The 21,402-nt window shown below is 41.4% G+C and overlaps 2 pseudogenes across 2 annotated transcripts in view; both read right to left on the bottom strand.

Annotated features, from left to right (window-relative positions):
* Nucleotides 1-210: 210 nt before the first annotated feature.
* The window catches only part of LOC143557002 (chloroplast envelope quinone oxidoreductase homolog), a 66,139-nt pseudogene continuing 44,947 nt past the window's right edge, over nucleotides 211-21,402 (bottom strand). Inside the window, exons 3-4 of the transcript XR_013139492.1 lie at nucleotides 1,073-1,164; nucleotides 211-998 (exon numbers count right to left, since the gene is read on the bottom strand). The product of XR_013139492.1 is annotated as a chloroplast envelope quinone oxidoreductase homolog (transcript). The remainder of the gene's footprint in view (nucleotides 999-1,072; nucleotides 1,165-21,402) is intronic.
* LOC143556985 (chloroplast envelope quinone oxidoreductase homolog) lies at nucleotides 5,824-7,956 on the bottom strand (annotated as a pseudogene). The gene is made up of 4 exons (XR_013139487.1): nucleotides 7,897-7,956; nucleotides 7,664-7,805; nucleotides 7,471-7,562; nucleotides 5,824-6,524 (listed from the first exon to the last, which is right to left on the bottom strand). The product of XR_013139487.1 is annotated as a chloroplast envelope quinone oxidoreductase homolog (transcript).

Genomic DNA, 21,402 nt, shown 5'->3' with positions numbered 1-21,402 from the left:
TTCAATTCATTTAAAAGTCTTATCCATTTTAGCCCATCATCGAACACTGCAATATATTAATTAAACAATGAGAACATTACAAATTTAAAAAAAAAAGAGAACATTTCACCAACTCACTGCCCATCATCTAATCTAAAAAATGAGAACATTTCACCACCTCACACCTCTACTGATTATAATACAAGAAATATTACAAATTTGCTGCAAATAATGAATGAGATTTAAGTTGCACAATGAACATAACAAACTAACCATATTATAATACAAATAATGCACATCAACAATATTACAAATCCAACATTTCAACTAAGGCTCAACAATAATCTTACCAGTAGCATGCCCACCAATGCTTTTGGCCCAAGCCTCTTCAGCCTTGCTTAAAGGATACTTCGAGTCGATAATAGTTTTCAGTTTTCCTTCCTTCACCAACCCAACTAGGTACTCCAAGTTCTTAGCCTTTGGATACAAAAGAATCGAGGGACTAGTTTCTTCTTCGAGAAAGTGACTTTCTTCACAAAAGCGGTCCAAAAGGCGCGCGAGTCCGGGGCTACGTCTACAACCTTCCCGTTCGGGCTAAGATTCGGCTCGAAAGTAGACTAAGGAGTAGGGGTGGCACAATGGACCACCACATCATATTTCTTATCCGACGGGCCTTTTAGGGCTGCACCTTGTGGGGTCTTGTAATCGATAACCTCGTCAGCACCTAGGCCTTTAACTAGGTCAATGTTGCGGGCCCCACAGGTGGCGGTCACGTGGTTGTTTCCTAGCTTTGCCAGCTGGACTGCGTATTGGCCAACGCCTCCTGAGGCTGCGGTGACGAGGATGTTAGTGGTGGGACCGCTTTTGTCTAGGGTGATGCCACCGTGGTAGGTGAGGGCTTGGAGTGCTGTAAGACCGGCTGTGGGTAGCCCAGCACCTTCAGCTGCTGATACCTCGGGCGGTCTCAAGACGGTTAGTTTTTCACTACCTACAGCATACTCAGATAGTCCTCCGCCTTTCTGTGAGTTTTTGAAAGTTAATAGATAATCATAAGAAACAAATAAGTATAACACAGTACAAACAAGTAACTTACAAAAACATTAAGCATGGACACAACTTTATCACCAACTTTGAAATTATTTACTCCCTGTCCGATATCGACTACCTCTCCCGATACATCAGTGGCTGTTGCAATAAAAATACAAGGGATTCTAGATTTAAAGAACTAAATTGTGTGAGGATGTAAGGTGCCATATGAGTAAGTAATGTGGTTTGATTAACATATGTGTTCACCTGGTATCCAAGGGAATTTGGGTGGGAAAGAGGGCGCAGCATGCCTTTCTGTATCTTCCAATCGACCGGATTTATGCTAGTCGCCTCGAGTTTTAAAAGAAGTTCACCTTTACTCGGCTTAGGAATAGGAACTTCAACATGCTATACAAAAGAAAAGGGTGTGCTAAATTTATGTTAGGAAATATACTAGAGTTTAAGTTGCATCATGCAGGCTAATTAGGGGTGTTAATAAACCACTGAAACCGATTACAAGTAGACTGGTTTGAGATCCAAGTGATTCAGTTTTGGTGGTTTGCGAGTTAACGATTGTTCGGTTTGGAACTTTTATTATCCAAATGTATTATAATTATGAACCATCTGATTATTTTACTAATACAAAATGATGATTTTGAAAGGAATCATAAGATTTACATATTAAAACCATCTCAATTACATGTTAACTTCCCCTTGCTATCTAGAGTTTCATAGTCAATAAAAAACAACAATTTAGCAACAAAAGTTCATATTCATTGATCAACCACTAATTGGTTGATAAATTACACTAAAGCTCAAATCAATTCCACCTAATCATGTTTCTTCTGCACATAAATCTAAATTTTTGTGTATTTATAAGAGCACCTCCAATGGTTAGTTTTTCTAGGTTCAAACCATGCTAAAAACCATCTAAACCATTGGAGAGGTTGGTTCAAACTACAAACCAAGGTTTGAGGTTTGGTTTTTCAAACCAACAAAAACCAACTATTGTGGTCCCCAAGCATCACATCTTTCTTTCTATACACACACATATATATATATCCATATTTATATTTATAAAATATATTACAATATTATACATATATACATATTTTTTATATTTATTTCAAAAATAATGTCTTTTTGTTTGTGTATTTTTTACGTAACGACTAGTTTAACGGTTAAATTTTTTAACGGTTGATTTTTTAATGGTTTTATTATCGATTTTACAATGCTTAATTTGATATTATTATTTATTTTTTAACAATTTTATTATCGATTTACTAATTGACATTTTAAATTATGTAATTTTTTTGTTTATCTATTTGTTATATTTTAATTAATCTACTTTTTTCTAAAATTTTATTATATTGCTATTTATTTAAGTAAAAATTATAAAAAATAAATATTATATAGTATTGTGAAATTCTTATTTAAAATAAATGTAAAAGTAAGTGATGATGTGTAAATGTAAAGATTGGTTTGAGAAGATGTATTGTTGGAGTAAAAAAGATGGTTTTTAAGAAAGATGATGTGGCAGTGATGTGGATGGTTTGAACAAAAAATTATTGGGGATGGTCTAACCAATTAAAAAGTGAAACAACTTCCTCTTTTGTTGGACTTAATTGGATCGAGTACACATAAACAGGCGGGTTTCGTGACCCAACTCCGGGACATGACTCTTTTATGTTTTATTAATTATTAAGATCAAAACCACGCTTTACAATTACCAAGGCCATCTATTTTTTTTGAATGGGCCAAGGCCATCTATTTAATAAGGGTGCAAACGAGCCAAGATACTCGCAAACTACTCGAGATCGGCTCATTAAAAAGCTCGATCGAGCCGAGCTTAATCGAGCCCGAGGCCGAGCTTCACTTATCAAGCTCGAGTATGCTCACAAGCCTAAACGAGTCTAGCATATGTTTAATTTTTTAAAATTTTAGAATATTATATTTAATATTTAATCATTCTTAATTAATATACATATAATGTTATGAAAAAATAAATAAAAATAATTAATAACGTATATTATGTTATACATAAAATTATATAGAAAAAAAATATGAAAAATTAAAAAATAATTATAGTTATATGAAAAATAATTGATAAATAGTAAACGAGTCAAGCTCGAGCTTGAAAATTTGCTCACGAGCCGAAACGAGACAAGCTCGAGCCTTGTGTAAGTTAAACGAGCCGAGCTCAGGCTCGGCTCATCTCGTTTGCACCCTATTATACTTGCAAACTATACTAAACCTACTCAAACACTTGTCTCAAATATAATCTATTACTAGCATTATCTCTACTGGTTAAATCAAACTAGATTAAATTAAAGTATTAAACAAAACTCTTCAAGTTTCTTTAACATTTTCCCTTAATCTTGAAACTGAGTCGTAATTTTTAACCCTCCTCTTTATCAGTTTATTCAGTTAGACTAAGCAGCTAGAGATTCAAACGTTTTACAAACACAGAGTCTCAAACAGTGCATATATAATATCAATATCTACACGATCATATAAACTCATAGGTTTAACGGAAACCATTTATACCTTAAGATAGGAATCGTACTGAACCGCGTGCATAAGCTTATCCGCCATAGTTACTAACCCAGGTACAGATAACAATAAACGATTGAGATATAATATAGCAATTGAAGTGTGAAGGTAATAAGCATCATCGTCGACGTTACGCTAGTGATATATATATATATACATATATATATATATATGTATGTATAATGCCGTTGAGGCTACTGCTAAGTTTTTGCGTTTGTCCTTCGACGTGACCGACTCACATCCACCAGAACGTACCAGACCATACCAGAGTAGATAATAATAATAATAATAATAATAATAATAATAATAATAATAACAATAATAATAATAATAATAATAAAAATAAATAGTTCACACGTTTCGATCATTTTATGTTTACCAATTTACTTGTTTAGGTTTTCTTGGCTGATAATTCATGTGTTACACATATCGAATTAATAAATTATTTAATAATATTTTCACATGTAAACAGTTATATATAATAATTTAATATATTTAGATAAAAAACAAAAATACATGCCAAGCTTTTTTCGTTAGCTGCATGTGAAATAACCAAAAGAATCTCTATTATTAAAAAAATTTTAATATAAAACCTTGGGACCATTTAAAAGTTAAAAGTTATATTAATGAAAAAACTTGCTAAGCTCGCTTAAAAGACTAGATCTCTCTTATATATTCCTCACCTCCTCTCCAAGTCGATGGCGGACTTCGTTATTCTGACCATTTGCATTAATACTATTCAACATCGAAACAACCCTAATTCGTGGCATGCACCCACTATCATTTGTCTTCACCTTGTGTTTGCTCATCTAACCACTAGAAGCCTGAAGACTTTCTTTCTGTCATAACAAATTTTCAGTGACGTGCACCCACTTTCTAGATCCAACAAAGACACCACCAAGTTCAAAATCTAATCACACCACTATGTCTTTTCGGCTATGGCAGTCATGTAGTGTTCTTCAGGTTATACTTGCTTAATGAATTAGCTGTTGATAGTCAACAAATGACCGTTAGACACAAAAAATAAAAATAAAAAAGAATATTATGAAATGTTTAAATTTGGGATCTAAAGCGCACCTAAATATTTTTGTTTTTACTGAGTCTCGGATAACTACTAATTCAATGAACTATAAATAGACCTCTTCACAATTAGACCTAACGTATGGTTTGAGACTTTGTTTGGGTTGAATGGAGGCAAGAACGGTCTAAATGTCTAATTGTGATCACCCAAAAATCAATTCGAAATATACTATATGTTAAAAGTAAGGCTATTTTATGCGTATTAAATGAATACTTTAGGCTTTAGAGTGTATTTTATATAGACGCATAAAATTATAAACTTATATTCATAGAAAGAATCGTTTGGCCAAAATTCTCTATTAAGTTCTTACTTGGGGTTTTCATATATCCATTTACTACTTAGAAACCCTAATGTATTACACGGGCTAACAAAATATATTAAATAACTACAGAGGTAATGAATAAAGAAATTCTAAACGATCTTTTGAGGATAAGATATGACTAAAATCAAGTTGGCAAGAAGGAAATCAATTCTCTATTCAAACCTAATTTGTTTCAAACTGAAATCAATTTCTTTGAATTTGCAAGTTATTTGATATTATGATGGGGTGAAAGGTGAAATAAAATATGCGGAAAAAAAGTATGCTAAGACTCATATAATTGTGGCACGTAAAAAACGAGGTATTACCAGTTAGTTTTACTTGTATTTACTCAACTCTAAAGTTTAGGATCAAGAAAAGTTTACTCATCGGATATAGAAGTTAAGTCGCAAATATTTATATACACACACATGCACACGCATTTGTGTCTAACTAATTGACATATCATCCAAATGAAATTAACTAGTTTGTCATTCCTATGCCTAGTGGTGACGATGGTTGTGTCGACAATGACCGGTAGTCCAGTAGTCAGTAGATAGTGGCGATAAACATTGTCAATGAGTGGTGTTGATCTATTTAGAGTTTACACATATTTCAAGCTAACAAGTTTTATACTTTTATGAAGTGACTAAATTATAATACGAGTGATCCAAGTCATCCCATATCACGTTACCTAACCTCATCAATGGGACCACTCACACAGTCACACAACACATGTACTCATTAATATAATAAAATATAAAAATTTTATGCAAAAAACAAGGTCATTAATCATTATACGGGATTCAAGTTGCAAAACAAATATAGCAAATTAACCATGTTATAATACAAATGCACACTAAAAAGTACAAGTTATACATTTCGATTATGGCTCAACAATAATTTTACCAATAGCATGCCCACTAATGCTCTTGGCCCAAGCCTTTTCAGCTTCACTTAAAGGATATTTCGAGTCGATAACAGTTTTAAGTTTTCCATCCTTCACCAACCCAACCATATACTCTAAGTTCTTAGTTTCCGGATATATAATAACCGGGACCAATTTCTTTTTTGAGAAAGTGAGTTTCTTCAAAAGCGCAGAACAATACGTGCTTAGGGCTGGGGTTACATCCAAGACCATTCCATTCGGGCTAAGGTTCGACTCGAAAGCAGACCAAGGAATAGAAGGGGCACAAGGGATCACCACATCATATTTTTTACCTGATGGGCTTTTTAGAGCTTCACCTTGTGGGGTCTTGTAATCAATAACCTCGTCAGCACCTACGCCTTTAACTAGGTCTATGTTTTGGTGCCCACAAGTGGCAGTGATGTGGACGTTACCTAGCTTTGCCAGTTGGACCGCGTATTGGCCTACACCGCCTGAAGCAGCGGTGATGAGGATGTTGGTGGTGGTGGTGGTGGTGGTGGTGGTTTTGTCTAGGGTGATGCCAGCCTGATAAGTGAGGGCTTGGAGTGCTGTAAGACCGGCTATAGGTAACCCGGCTCCTTCGGCTGCCGATACCTCTGGTGGTCTCAAAACAGTCATTCTTCACTTCCCACAACATACTCAGACAGACCTCCATTTCTCTGTGAGTTTATAAATAATATTAGGAAAACAAATAAACATGATTAAAATAAAATGCTTTTATACATTATACGTATGGAAAATCCCTAATTAAGCAGTCTAAGAATATGTATGGAAAATCCTCAAATTAAGCAGTCGACCAATCAAAGTTTACAAAATGCAAAACTAACACAAAAAGTTACTAAACGAAACATGTAATTTTCGGGTGAAAATTCTACTCTCGTGGACACACTAGGTACAAGATGCGTGTTCATTATTGCAAAAATTTTTACCATAAAAATTCTTTTGGCGAAACTGCCCGCCATGTGACATTAACGCTCAGGCATTCCGGCAGCGGCTCACAAATATTCCCAACACCAAATAAATTTTAAATTTTTTTTTTTTGACTTTTTAGTTAATTAAAAGTCACTTTTTATTATTTTGAAATTTTTACCTGAATGGAATTTAGTTTTCTTTATATATATTTACATCGTAAATTAAGTGAAAACGCTAACAAAAGTGTTATTTCTGACCCGTTCTAAATCAGATCTCATCCTTTTTTATTGCCCCCCCTCCCCCTCTCATAAAGTTTATATATCCGCCACTGGGCAGAGGTCGCTCACTCGCTTGTGCCATTAGTGGACTAAAAGCATCCACAATGGGGTGTGAAACCCAAAGTTTGGATGATGTAGATGACTTCAAACAAGAGAGATACCAACTTTTCTTGTTGTGGGCTACAAGTTTGCTTCGCAAAGTTTGTGACTACAAACTTCATCCAAACATCATAAGTGGCAACATGTGGGGAACCACTCTCTCAACCACACACACACATATATATATATACATATTATTTTAATATTATGTGATGAGTTTGTGGAGGTTTGTTGTTGTAGATGCTCTGAGCAAGTCAGGTTGTAATCACACACACGTGTATGTGTGTGTGTGTATATATATATATATAAAACTTACAATAATGGTAGTCATGGAGACAACTTTATCACCAACTTTGAAACGAGTTATTCCAGGCCCAACATCGATCACCTCTCCTGCTACATCAGTTGCTGCATTCATGCAAGGATTCTAGGTTTCAGGATATAAGATTAAGACCAAAACATAATGTGAATGTGAACATGGTTTGATAATTAAGATGCATGCTCACTACCTGGTATACAAGGGAATTTGAGTGGGAAAAGCGGACGCAAAATGCCTCGCTGTACCTTCCAATCGACCGGATTTATGCTAGTTCCCTCCACTTTTATTAGAAGTTCACCTTTAGATGGCTTAGGAATAGGAACTTCAACATGCTATATATACAACATAACATGTGTTGGTATATATATGATTATGATATCGAACATTAAACACAAAGCATGCATACAGATACAAGAACTAAACCTCAAGATCAGCAACTCCATAGGAATCATACTGAACAGCGTGCATAAGTTTACCTCCCATAGTTGCTTACATACATCAATATTCTTATATTCATTTCCGTGGACGATATATATATACACATATAAAGCTGTAAACGTACTGGTGTTAGCGTTTGTTGGTATTCTTATAAAGAACTTAATTGCCGACTCACCATCCACTAGATTATAGATAACATTATACATTTCAAAGTGGAATATATATGTTAATCAGTTTATTTCGTTAGCTAGCAAAGAATCAGACTGGCTAAAGCTAAACAAACAAGAAGCTAAATGAAAAACCTTACGAAGTAATTATTTTTTATCCAACTTTTACAAAATACATATTGATGAAAAAGTGCCATATTTGGACAGTATGGTAATAAAAGGTGCGTAATTAACAAGAACGAAGAAAACAAACAATATGGCTAACACCCAATATTATTAATTGATCAAGAAATCTGACTAAAAAACTTGATACAATGTCTCTACCCTTTAAACACGGTATATATAAACTAACCTAAACGCGTTAGAATATATTTAAAACAAAATAATATCAACGTAATAATTATCTCCATCTAAACCTTAAATAGATTTTCCATAAAATAATTATCCATAAATAACCAGATTAACTTGCACGCCAAGTTAATATCCTAGCCGTTCCACGCACCAAGCCACGGACCGACTCGGGAATTCCCAACAATCACCCCATGAATTTCTGAGTCGTATAAGGGAGATCATTCATCTTTAGAAAAGCTTGCATCTCCTTGAACTGCGCGAGAGCAAATAGAAACTGTATATTCTCGATTCGTGCTTCCGGGCAAACACTTTGTCATAGTCAATCCCGGTTGTTGCACGCATCCTTTCACCACAAGCCTTGCCTTGTGTTTGTTTATCGACTCGCCGGGACTCCGTTTTACTTTGAATACCCGTTTACCAATTGGTTTAACTTCTTTTGATAACCCCGTTAAACTCCGCATCTTGTTTTTCTCGAAAGAATCGATCTCGGCCCGCATCGCTTTCATCCACTTGGGTTTCGATTTCGCTTCATCAAAACTACTCAATTCATCATTCAATAACACTAGTATTTCTTTGAGTTCTTCATTGGAATACCTTACTGCAGTTTGCGACGGGAATTCTGCTGCTAGCGACACTTTCATTGCTGCAGTTAGCGACAATTTCATCATTATTGCTGCTGTTAGCGACTAAACTGCTGCTGTTTGCGACAGTTTCATCGTCGCTATTGCTGCAGTTTGTACATGAAGCGTCGCTACTACTGCTGTTAGTTTGGGTTGGGTTCGGTTTCACTCATCCAGATCCGACGTCTATTGACCCGCAAACACCGGAGAACATACCTGGTAATCTTGCTTGTAAACACGTTGGGTTCCCAATATTTAGTCGGATTTTATAAAGCATCTTGGAGTTCCTCGTGACCTTCATTAGTAACCTTCCACTACTATCGTGCATCGTTAAGTAGTTACTCCTCATCCGAATATCACCACCCGACTCGGTTGCTTGACCCAAACTAATCACATTACATTGCAAACCCGGAATATAATAAATATTGGTCATCAATTTATGTTCTCCACTTTTACCTTTAAAAACAATCGAACCCTTCCCTTTGATCGGCACACACGAACCATCTCCGAACCTTACTCGTCCGTCTATTTGTTCATTTAGTTCCGCAAAATATTCACGGTTTCCCGTCATATGGTTACTCGCACCATTATCTAAGTGCCACATGTCGGTCTCGCCCGAATCAGTATCGTACTTCGTCGGAATTACTTTATCTTCGTTAAGGTATATGGTTTCCCGAACACCTTCCATCATGAAAAACGAAGCATCTAAACCATTTGTTTTATTTTCTTCTATTCGGTTTAGATTTACTTCATCTTTCCGAAATCGGTCGGGGCCCTCGAGACAAAGTGCCCAAATTCATCGCACCTGTAGCATTTAATATGTGACAAATCTCGTTCCATACCTTTTCCTTTCTTATCATCTCGACCGCGTCCCCGTCCTCTTGAAGCATAGGATCCTCGACCTCGACCACTTCTAACCGGTTCAGAATTGGAGAACATTAACCGACTTTGACTGCTCTCGGTTTGAAGATTGTCTTCTTTTATTCTCTCTTCATTGGCTTTTAATCGACCCACCACATCATCGAACCCAACCGTCTTTAAATCTAAAACTTGCTCAAGTGATTCCACAATATGAATAAAACGTCTCGAAAGACTCGTAAGGAACTTTTTTACCATATTTTCTTCCGAGAATATCTCTCCGAGCGCGGCGGCTTTTGACGAGTAACTCGATAACGTGGCTGCATACTCATCAATCGTCCTTGTTTCATTCATCTTCAACCCGTCGAACTATGACGTTAGGGTTTGGAGCTTCGCTTCCTTCACCCGTTCTGCACCTAGATGTCGGGTCTTTAACGCTTCCCACATCTCTTTCGCCGTGCGCAGATTACCCACTTGTAAAATCCGTGCTTCAGTGATCGACTGAAAAATCAAAGCGATTGCAATATTGTTTAGTTTTGCATCGCCATTACCCGGATCGATCATGTCCCACACGCCATGCACATTCATCAGCACGCGCATGTGCATAGCCCAAACCGTGTAATTCGTTGTTGATAGTTTCGGAGATTGAAACGAGTTCGGGTTCGTGTTCGTTTCTTTTGCCTGTTGATCGCCCATCGTATGACTTGATTAAAACTGATTTCGTAAATCAATATTTCCTTGGAGCCTTTTCTTTTTTTCTTTCTTTCTTTTTTTTTCAAATCGGAATACAATAGATAAATAGTACCTTCCAGCCAATACTTAACTTGTGCAAAAAAATTATTTTTTTGAAGCTTTGACTTTTGTAATACCTTCTCGTAATTCTCATAAAACCCAAGAAATCCACAGAATACGAAAACTACTCCCAACAAAAATAACCGATCGATGAACCTCCTCGTTCTTCCGATCCCCGCCGTTGAACTGGATAAGAATATTACGACTTGACCAAACCTCCTTGTCGATCACGACTTTGATCGATGTCTTGAGTCTTCAGTCTCCTACTTATCGATCACCACCAAGAGCGTAACCGCTCTGATACCAATTATGGTAATCAAAGGTGCGTAATGAACAAGAACGAAGAAAACAAACAATATGGCTAACACCCAATATTATTAATTGATCAAGAAATATGACTCAAAAACTTGATACAATATCCTTACCCTTTAAACACGGTATATATAAACTAACCTAAACGCGTTAGAATATATTTAGAACAGAATAATATCAACGTAATAATTATCTCCATCTAAACCTTAAATAGATTTTCCATAACATAATTATCCATAAATAACCAGATTAACTTGCACGCCAAGTTAATATCCTAGCTGTCCCACGCACCAAGCCACGGACCGACTCGGGAATTCCCAACAGACAGTACTTTAGTAATTAATTAGTATAGATTATGTTGGCCAATGGACGACTCACGAAAACACATGAATCTTTAAAAAAGCCCATGGCCGTAAATCTTTTATCGAACCTGGCCTACAAATGTTCTAGAGATTTGCGTACGAGTTTAAATAATAATTTTCTTTACAAAATTAAGAAAACCTCAACAATTATTATTATTATTATTAGTTGGACTGTCCGGGATTGTGTTATCCTGGGCAAGTTGTGGGGAGAGCCGTACTAGGTGAGGCAAGGAGTGTACAGGCTGTATGCGAGGCGAAGACGATGCTGAAAGAGACGGGATTAGAAGATGCCTCTCTTTCTTATGTGGGAGGTTTGAAAATGTTGATCTCTTTCAAGAATCATGCACAAGCAAATGATTTCTTGTCCAAGAGCGAAGCTGTATGGAAGAAATATCTCTCCGAGGCGTCGATGTGGAAGGGCCAAGAAGTTCCATTTGATCGTGTGGCTGGGCTAAAAGTATTGGGTTTACCAATAATGTTTAAGGATAGCATAATTTATGACAAAATTGGCGAGTTGTTCGGTGAAAGGGTCTGTCCATCCGAGTTCTCTTGGCAAAGGTCAGATAATTCTTCCGGAGAATGCTTTGTGCTCCAAGGTGGTTGGTTCTGATGTAGAAATTATGAATGGTGGTAATAAAGCATTTAGTTCGGGGAATGTGGGGTCTCCTAGTAAGTTGAAAGCCGTAAATGAAGGTGGGCCGATGTTTTACTCCTGCATCACGAAAACGGCCCAGAAACACCCGAAGCCCAACTTGGGAAAGCCCATTGTATGGAACTGATGTTGAAGGGGGGGAGGGCAGATGGAATTCCTTTCCCTAATTTAGAAAAAGAATTGGGTGAAGAGAATACTAAGGCATTGGAACCTGATGGTGAGGAGACTTTGTCCTTGAATATTAGGGATGAGGTTAATCCTATGGAGACTCAAGCGGAAATAGAACGACAAGGGAGGGTGGCTGGCCATGAGAATAAGTTGGAGGCTGAGGTATGTGAAACAATTAAAGTTGTGAATGACATTGGGGTTGATTTACAATATTTTCGTGACCAGGTCCGATCGGTTATTATTGGTGAGGGCGGATATGAAAGTTCCTCATGAATTATTTATCGGTTAACATTCGGGGTATTGGCGAGTCCAAGAAGGCGGATTGGATTCGTAGTTTAAAAACTTGCAATGGAGTACACTTTGTAGCAATACAGGAAATGAAGGCTAAAGGTTTTGCGTCTTTCTCTTTAAACAGATTTTGGGGAAGATCGGTGTTTGAATTCGACTCGGTTGATGCGGTTGGTAGATCGGGTGGGGTCATTAGTATTTTGGACCCTACTTACTTCCTTAAAACTGGTTCGGTAAAGCATCGTAGGTTTTTGGTTACATGTGGGATTATTAAGCCGTTGGGTTGTTGTATAAGTATTGTTAATGTGTATGCTCCGAATGACCCGACGGAAAGAAGGATTCTTTGGTATGAGCTCTTAGAGGTTAGAAGATCGATTTCGAGGATGTGTGTGTTTCTCGGCGATTTTAACGAGGTTCGGGGTCCAGAGGAGAGAAAGAACTCGGAGTCCGTGTTGGCAAACGCCACTGCTTTCAATGAATTCATTGATAGAGCTGAGCTTGGGGAGTACAAAATGGGTGGTGGGGTATTCACGTATGTTTCTGACAAAGGGGATAAATTTAGTAAACTAGACCGGATCTTGGTTTGTAAGGAGTTCATGGGTAAATGGCCTCTGGCGTCTGTAACCTTGCTTGCTAAGGATTGTTCGGTTCACCGACCTCTCTTGCTCAGTTCTGTGGATTCGGATTTTGGTCATATTCCGTTTCGTTTTTACAACTCATGGCTTGAGCTTACGGGTTTCGAGGAATTTGTGGTGGTGCAATATAGCCGGTTTAGGTTTGGGGGCCCCGCGGACCTAGCACTAGTCACGAAACTAAGATGGTTGAAGACCCAAATAAAAGGATGGTTGTACAGGTATAAAAAACAGAAGGAGGGGTTGTATAAACTTAAAAAGGAAATTTTAAGTATGCTAGAGTTGGCAGCGGAGAATGGAACACTGTTGGTGACAGATTTGGAGCTTAGATCGGAGTGTTTGGCGTTTGTAAAGGAGTTCGAGAGGATAAAATTCCAGGATCTCAAACAAAAGTCTAGGGTAAAATGGGCTATAGATGGAGATTAGAACTCGAAATATTTTCACAGCGTGATAAACGCTAACCTTAGTAGTAACCGGTTGCATGGTTTGTTAGTGGATGGGGAGTGGGTGTCGAACCCTGCTTAGCTAAAAGATTTAGTATTCGATCGCTTCGAAAAAAGATTTTTTGAGCTGGTAAAAAATAGGCCACCGATATCCTTGATGAACATCATGAAGCTAAATGACATGGAGGCGGGTTCGTTAGTATCCCTGTTCTCGCTTTCTGAAATAAAGGAGGCCGTGTGGGATTGCGAGGGTGACCGTGCTCCGGGCGGCCCGGACGGGTATAACTTCAAATTCTTGAAACGGTTCTGGAATTGCTTTCAAGAGGATTTTTTGAGGGTTTTCAATGAATTCTTTGATGCAGATTCCTTTAGATTCGGGTGTTTACCTTCATTTATCTCCTTAATACTTAATTGGTTGCATGAATAAGGTAATTTCTAAGGTTTTAGTGGGCAGATTAAAAAAGGTGATAGGGGGATTAATTTCGAAGGAGCAATCGGCTTTTATTGCTAACCGGAGTTTCCTGGACGTCTCGCTTATTCTCAACGAAGTGGTTGCATGGTTGAATAGAACAAAAAAAACGGGGGATGATCTTTAAAGTGGACATCGAGAAGGCGTATGATTCGTTGAATTGGGGGTTCTTAGACGCGGTTCTTGAACAAATGAATTTACCGGTAAGGTGGCGAAGATGGGTAACGACTATCCTTTCAGCGAGTAGGGCTTCGGTGTTGGTAAACGGGTCGCCTACCCCGGAATTTCAATGCTCCCGGGGTTTACGACAATGGGACCCGTTGTCCCATTTTCTTTTTGTGATAGCTATGGAAGCTCTTTCTTGTTTGTTGAAGCGGGCAATGGATACGGGGTTGTTTTGTGGGTTAAAGTGTGGGGCGGAGGGCCCGGTGTTGTCTCATTTTTTGTATGCGGATGACGCGGTTTTTGTTGGGGAATGGAGTCTTCATAACGCTTTGAATCTGAGTAGAATTATTAGATGCTTTTACTTGGTGTTGGGTCTGCGGGTGAACCTCTCGAAGTGTCGGTTATTCAGTACTGAAGAAACACTAATTGACCCCGGGCAGATTACAGATAATCTGGGGGTTAAATAGATGTTTCCCACGAGGGGTTATGTCCGGCAAAGATGGTTCTTCTGGTGACCTGCAAAACAGACACAGTGAGCTCGTCACTGAGAAGGGGGGGGGGGGGTACCTCCTTGTGACCACCCTCCGGCGTGAGAATCAGACTAGATTGCTCTTGAATATAAGTGTATATTAAGAGATTGCTAGAGAAGATAAGATGTGATAAGGTAATGTAATGTGTCCATACCATTCCAAGGTGTTGGAGTATTTATAGCCGAAGGTAGGTTTCCAAGAAGGTACAGCCGGCTGAATAGTATTCATGTTCTGCCAACTGTGGGCTACGCACATGCCATGCTGGCAGTTGGTGGGTAGGCAGCGGCTGATAGGGACCAGGCCGGCTGTGTACTATTCCTTTTTCACCAACTGCAGGCTATGCACGTGCTACGACAGGTTGGTGAGTAGGCAGCGGCTAATAGTGACAGGGGTTGTTGAGTAGGCAGCGGCTGATAGTGACCAGGCCGGCTGTGTACTATTCCTTTGTCACAGTGAGCTGTCGCTGCTTTGGTCAGACCTTTTGTCCATACCTCGTCAGGTACAGTACAAAAGGTCCTCCAGTAGCGTACGGACTGGCTCATTTGGGCGGGAGTATTCCCGCCTTTGGGCGGGAGTGTTCCCGGCTTGCTCACTCCTTCTTCAGGTGACATTACTGAATTATTTAAGAGTTAAGTGCCTTGTGCGTGTAGCCTTGCTGCGCAGGTAGCCTTCCCTGATGGCTTGTATCCGCAGCTGCGGGAACAGGCGGGGTACTTCACCATTGGGAGGCTTTTCCTGCGGGAATAGCTTGCGTACTGTGCGTAAGGACGTCACGTCTCTGAGCATGGTGGGTCCTGCGGATCCAGTTGGTTTCTGCGCAGACGTCCCTCTTCAAGGTGAGTCTTGCGAGTTTAGCCTTTGCGCAGACGTCCCTGTTGAAGGTGAGTCTTGCGGGTTCAACTGCGCAGACGTCCCTCTTTGAGGTGAGTCTTGCGGGTCCAACTGGGCTCTGCTGGGACCTACCTCTTCAAGTCCCCCCAGTCCAATGTTCTTCTCATGAATTGTTAATAAGTGAGGTGAACTTTTGGACTTAAGCAAAGGGTTTTGAAAAGGGTTTAGTTTTAAGGTTTTCCATGGGGATTCTTCCCGCGGAAGTCCTAATGTCACGTGCAGAAATTCCCGACTTTTCTGCTTGATCTTTGGGTATGATGCGGGTAGGTCTGTAACCTCCTCGCAAGTCAGGAGCGTTGAGTTCCACTTGTGTAGATTCTCCATGAGGTTTTGGTAGTTTTGAACATAGTGATCAATTATGTTAAAACAACCAATTCCATCTTGGAGCTTCAAACAATCTAGTTCTCGACGTTCCCGCTATGCGGGGATGTTATTCCCGTTTCCGCAAGCATGGCCCAGAAGATCCTTCTTGGTTTCAATTCCCTGCGGAGTGCTAGGTATGTGAAGGGTTTCGCCTTGACACTGTACCCACACTCGTCTTATAGTTACTTTACTTCCAAGGTATTCCTGGCTTCAATTCCCTGCGGGTGCTAAGTATGTGAAGGGTTTTGCCTTGACACTGTACCTGCACCTGTCTTATAGTTACTTGGTTGCCGAGGTATTCTTGGCTTCAATTCCCAGCAGGTGCTAAGTATGTGAAGGGTTTTGCTTTAACACTGTACTCGCACCTGTCTTATAGTTACTTGGTTGCCAAGGTAAGGGGTATAGTCCCGCTTATTTTTGAATCTTTTTGAAATTCGAAGAGTTGGTGAAAGGATAAGAACAGTCCAAACTGTTGAAACGTCGTCCGACGGTTTCTTCTGACAGTGTCAGGACGTGCAGAAAGTTATGGCGACGTGACAGTATATGGTCATTCCAGACGCTTTTTCAGGCGCGTGGGCGGGAGTTTTCGGGCGCGTGGCCGCGAATTTTACGGCACGCGTCCTGTCAACAGCTGTTGCCAGCTTGCTTTTTCCATGTGTCATAGTTTCATTGCACCAGCGTTTTCCTCTCTCTTCCGCATTAAATTCATCGCATTCATTGTGATGAGTATATAATGGGAGTAGAGGTTGCATCTCAACTCACAGTTTCACCTCTCTTCTTCTTCTAAACGATTTCCGGCGAATACTCAACTTTTCTGTTTAGCATTCTCTTGAAATCGTTCTTGTTTACATTCAAAACATGTCTTCTCATGATCTTGAAGTTACTGCTGAAGAGTCGGACGTGTATTCTGAGAACCCGACGTCCACTTCTGATAGGGACGATAAGAGTACTGCTGGCGAGTGCCAGTGTGCTCTTCCCGTCGACCAGTATCAGTACATCGTCAGGAAGTTCATGCTCGAGCCTTTCGAGCCTGAGTTTCCTGAGCCACACCAGACGGTGTACGATGCCCCCCAAGGGCAAAATAGGGGTGTATGCTGCATTCTTCATCTATGGGAATCTCAGGTTCCCATTGACGAAGTTTGTATACCGTGTTCTGGAGAGACACGGTGTGCACCTGACGGAGGTACACCCAATGGCGATCGCAAAGATCCGCCATTTTGAATGGGTGTGCCTCATTCTGGGCGTGGAGCCCCATGTCGACCGCCTGATGACCTTCTATTCCTGAAGGTGCATCCAGGGGTGGTATACCTTGGTCACTCGGATCAAGGGTTTGAAGATCTGCGCTACCGAGCGCAGTCTTCGGTCTTGGAAGCGGGAGTTTTTCTATAACTCCGCTCGCGTCGTCCCCATAGCGATGACGTTCAAGAACGGGAGAGCTCTCCCGAACCTTCACGCCTTCAACTACGAGGAGGTGGAATGGTTCTCCAAGATTTCCCGGGTCCAGTCTCCGGTTTACCGCTTTGCGGAGTCCGGGATGGTGATGCTCGGGATGAGCCGGGTGTGGAAAGATGCTGGGGCGGAGGCGCCACAGATCCCCATCGTCCTCGAATACGGTTTGAACTCTATCCCTTACGGTATGCTTCGTCTTCTTTGCTGACTTAAAGTTTTCTTCTAACTGTTTTTCTTTTGTTTTCAGAGGGAAACGACCTACAGTCGCTCCTGCATCCGCGGGAAGCTGGTGGTCCCGCTCGGATGGGTACCCGTTCTCTTGATGAGAACGAGTTGCACATCTTGGAGCAAACGGCGGATCGGTTTGTGTAGGTCTACCCGCCGGGCTACCCGATCATGAGCGCCACGTGGCCAGGTAAGGAGTTATTTAACCCTCGCCCTGTGAATGCTCAAACCTCTGCTGGAATTCCTCTAATTTTGTCATCTTCTGATGAGTAATCCGCAGATGGTCCTTTCTTCACGCGGAAGAAGAAGGTTGCTGGCGGGAAGGGTAAGGCGAAGGTTGCCTCCACTGCCGATCAGGGGAATCGGTCAGAGTCGGAGACTGAGAGTGAAGAGGTGGCGGGGAACCCTGGTGGTGATGAGACCACTGTTTCGGAGGTTGAGACAGCTGTCACCTCCGGGCAACCTAGTACAACGACGGTGACCGGCGTGAAGAGGCCGGCTCCATCGGGTTCGTCCCCGCCTATTCGCACCTTCAAGCTCAAGAGGACTCGTAAGTGTAAACTTTAACTTTAACTTCATATCTTTCCGCCATTATATTTAACTATCTTGTCTTCACGCAGGCGTGGATGCAACTGCATTCCAAAGTGGTGCAGGGAGGAGTACCTTTGGACCCACGACGGTAGGTTTGGTCAACCTACCCGAGGCGATGACCCAGGCGGCTGCGCCTGTTTCAAGTGTTGGTTCAGTTGCTAATCCCGTTGAGGCAACTGTTCCAACTGTAACATCATCCCCGCCGGCTGTCAGTGCGATCTTCACGGAATCCTTCACTGAGCCGGCGGTGATATTTTTTGCGGGTTCTTCCGCAGCGGCGGCCACGGTTGTGAGTTCACCTCCAGTGAGTTCACCTCCGATGGTCTCTACCGCAGTGGCTTCGACCGTGCCTCCGGCGTCGGCGACTACCTCGTCCCCGGCCGGTTCAGCAGGTATGTTCGGGGCTTCTAGCCAATCTTTGCCTCCTTCCCATATGCCTGACCTCTTGGATGGATATCCGTTAGGTTCGGGTGATGAGTTTGGCGGCTACCGGCCTACTGTCGACCCTACAGGTGCGTAGGGTTATTTTGGCGTTTTTATATATATTTTTGTTTTTTATCATCTTTTCCTAACTGCTTTTTGTTTTTGCAGTGTCGGATTCGAATGAGGTGTTTGTTCCGCGGTGGAACATCCGCCGGGGAACCACCCTTCGGACGGATGTGGATTGCGTCGGGTGGGCGCGCCACGCCGCCCCCAGTGGTGCACTGGGAGAAGCTATGTCGATCTACCAAGAGGGTAGGCTGACAAACGAGCTTCGAATTCTCCTTGCCCGGATGCAGCCGCGCGTCGAGCTGCTTTGTCGTGAAAACGACAAGTTAAAGGCGGCTCGTATCCAAGAAGTAGCTCAGGCGCGGGCTATCCGGGAGGAGAACAGGAGACTCTCCGCCGTTGCTGCGGAGAAGGAGAAGGCCATCAAGGCCCTCGAGGTTGAAGTGCAGGCCCGTCTCGAGGCCCGTTCCAAGGCTACCCAAGCTGTTAATGAACAGCTTCGGTTGGCTAAGGAAACTGCACGGAACGCAACTGAGAGGGCCACCAAGGCTGAAGCTGTTGCTGGGCCTCTACGCACTGAGAATGAGGAGCTCAAAGCCAAATTAGAGAGGCTCCAGCAGGCTCATGATGCCTTGGCCATGGAAGATGCCAAGAAGCTCCAAGAGATCTTGGACCAGAGGGGGGTGCTTGACCACACTGAGCGTAAGCTAAGGGGCGTCGAAGAGGCTGCAGCCAAAGATGTGTTGCTTGCCAACCTTACAATGAACGAAGCCGAACGCGCCCGTAATGAAGCTCAAGCTGCCCTCCAGGAGGCTCTGGTTACCAAGGAATGGCTTCTACGAGAAGCGTTGTCGCAGGTATGCATAGCTTCATAATATCTTTACGCTTTTCTTTGTACTTAGAAAAGGTTTTGATACTTGTATTTTTGTTTTGTAGGTTGTGCATCGGGTCTTCACGGACACATCATATGACGATGCCATGAGCGCAGCCCTCAACGCTTCTCATGAGGATGGGGAAAAGGCTGGCTTCCTGCTTGGTCTAGGGTTCGTTGAGAAGGGCATCCCGCCTTCCAACTTCCCTTTATATGATGTGGATACTGAAGCTGTATATGACCAAGCAGTGAACCAGTATGCCGCCTTCCCGCACCCGGTGCTGGAGAAGGTGAACGAAGTTGCTGCTGCTGATGATGGGCTAACCATTCTCAAGACCTTCCTTGAACTGCCACAGCCAAGTGATGGTGCGGGTACAAGTGGGTTTGGAGGGAGTGGTCCTGAAGCTTGAACCTTTAGATCCTTCCCACTGTTAGGATAGGTTTATATCTTTGTATAGATTTATATTCTTGTAGGCGGGTAGATACCCGGCCATTCTTGTAACAGTTGAATTTTTATGGAATATAAATCTTTTGTGCGGGTAGGACCGTCACTCTTGCTTTATAAACGTTATACGACTTGCTCATGCATATTATAGTTTAATTTGGCACTTGTTTTGCCGCATAAACAATATATGATTCGCTTGTGCATATTTTAGTTTAACTTAGCAATTTCTTAAGTACTTTGGATAGGTTAACCTATCAACGTGGCAGATAATAGGTTAAAGTTTTGCTTCCTCTTTCGTGATTGTGCGGGTAAGACCGTCACTTGCACTTAGTAGGATGGCTAAACTTTACCTATATCTGACCTGCGTGGAGGTTTTCCTCATTTTTTCCTTGAAGAGATTTTCTAAGTGTTCTGAATAAGTTAACCGTTCGACGCGCGGTTGTCAATAGGTTAAAGTTCAGTTTCCTCTATCATGATTTGTGCGGTTAGGCCCGGCACTTTCATTTAGTGGGATGACCGAACTTCACCTATGACTGACCTGCGTGAAGGTCTGCCGTTTTTTGTGTTTATGCGGGTTTTGCCGCCTTACACACGCAACGATTTCTTCACACTTATTTATGCGGTGAAAACCCATATCAGTGTTTTGAATAAATTAACCGTTCGACGCGCGGTTGTCAATAGGTTAGTTCGGTTTCCTTTATCATGATTTGTGCGGTTAGGACCGGCACTTTCATTTAGTAGGATGACCAAACTTTACCTATGACTGACCTACGTGAAGGCTTTCCTTATATTTTCTTTAGAAATTTGTCGTTTTGTGTTTATGCGGGTTTTGCCGCCTTCCACACGCAACGACTTGCTTTCCCACTTATGTATGCGGTGAAGACCGGCATATCAGTGTGGAAAGTTCATTAAGTATAAATGTAAGACCATCAGCGTCAATGTGATAAGGAGAATCATTTCCATTAGAAGTGGCTCTGGGCCTTTTATTTTACAAGTTTGGAATTAATCTACATGCAGACTGTGTAATTGAGCTTCCTTCCATGTTCTTGGGAGTGTCATCGAGCCTTTCGAGCTGATACGCACTTGGTTCGGAATTTCGTTTTTTACGCAGTATGTAGTCTCCGACATTGAAGCTGCAGTTTTATTCGTGTTTTCCCCAACTGGGGTTCTACACGCATTAGCCTGCTCAGCGTTCATTACGCCACGAGGTGCGTCAGCGTCCCATCTCTGAAAAATGCTTCGACGATGTCCTTCAAGTCTACGCATTCCTCGGTGTTGTGGCCTCTTGTCCTGTGGAAGTCACAGAATTTGCTCTGATCAGCATTGTGACGCTCTCGGATTATTGGAGCCTTTGGCCA

The sequence above is a fragment of the Bidens hawaiensis genome, unplaced genomic scaffold, assembly GCF_021521415.1.
Source record: "Bidens hawaiensis isolate Kalapana, Puna unplaced genomic scaffold, B.hawaiensis_p1.1 tig00018766_1, whole genome shotgun sequence".
NCBI lineage: Eukaryota > Viridiplantae > Streptophyta > Magnoliopsida > Asterales > Asteraceae > Bidens > Bidens hawaiensis.
Note: the sequence above shows the minus strand (reverse complement) of the source record. Positions and strands in the feature narration are given on the sequence as shown.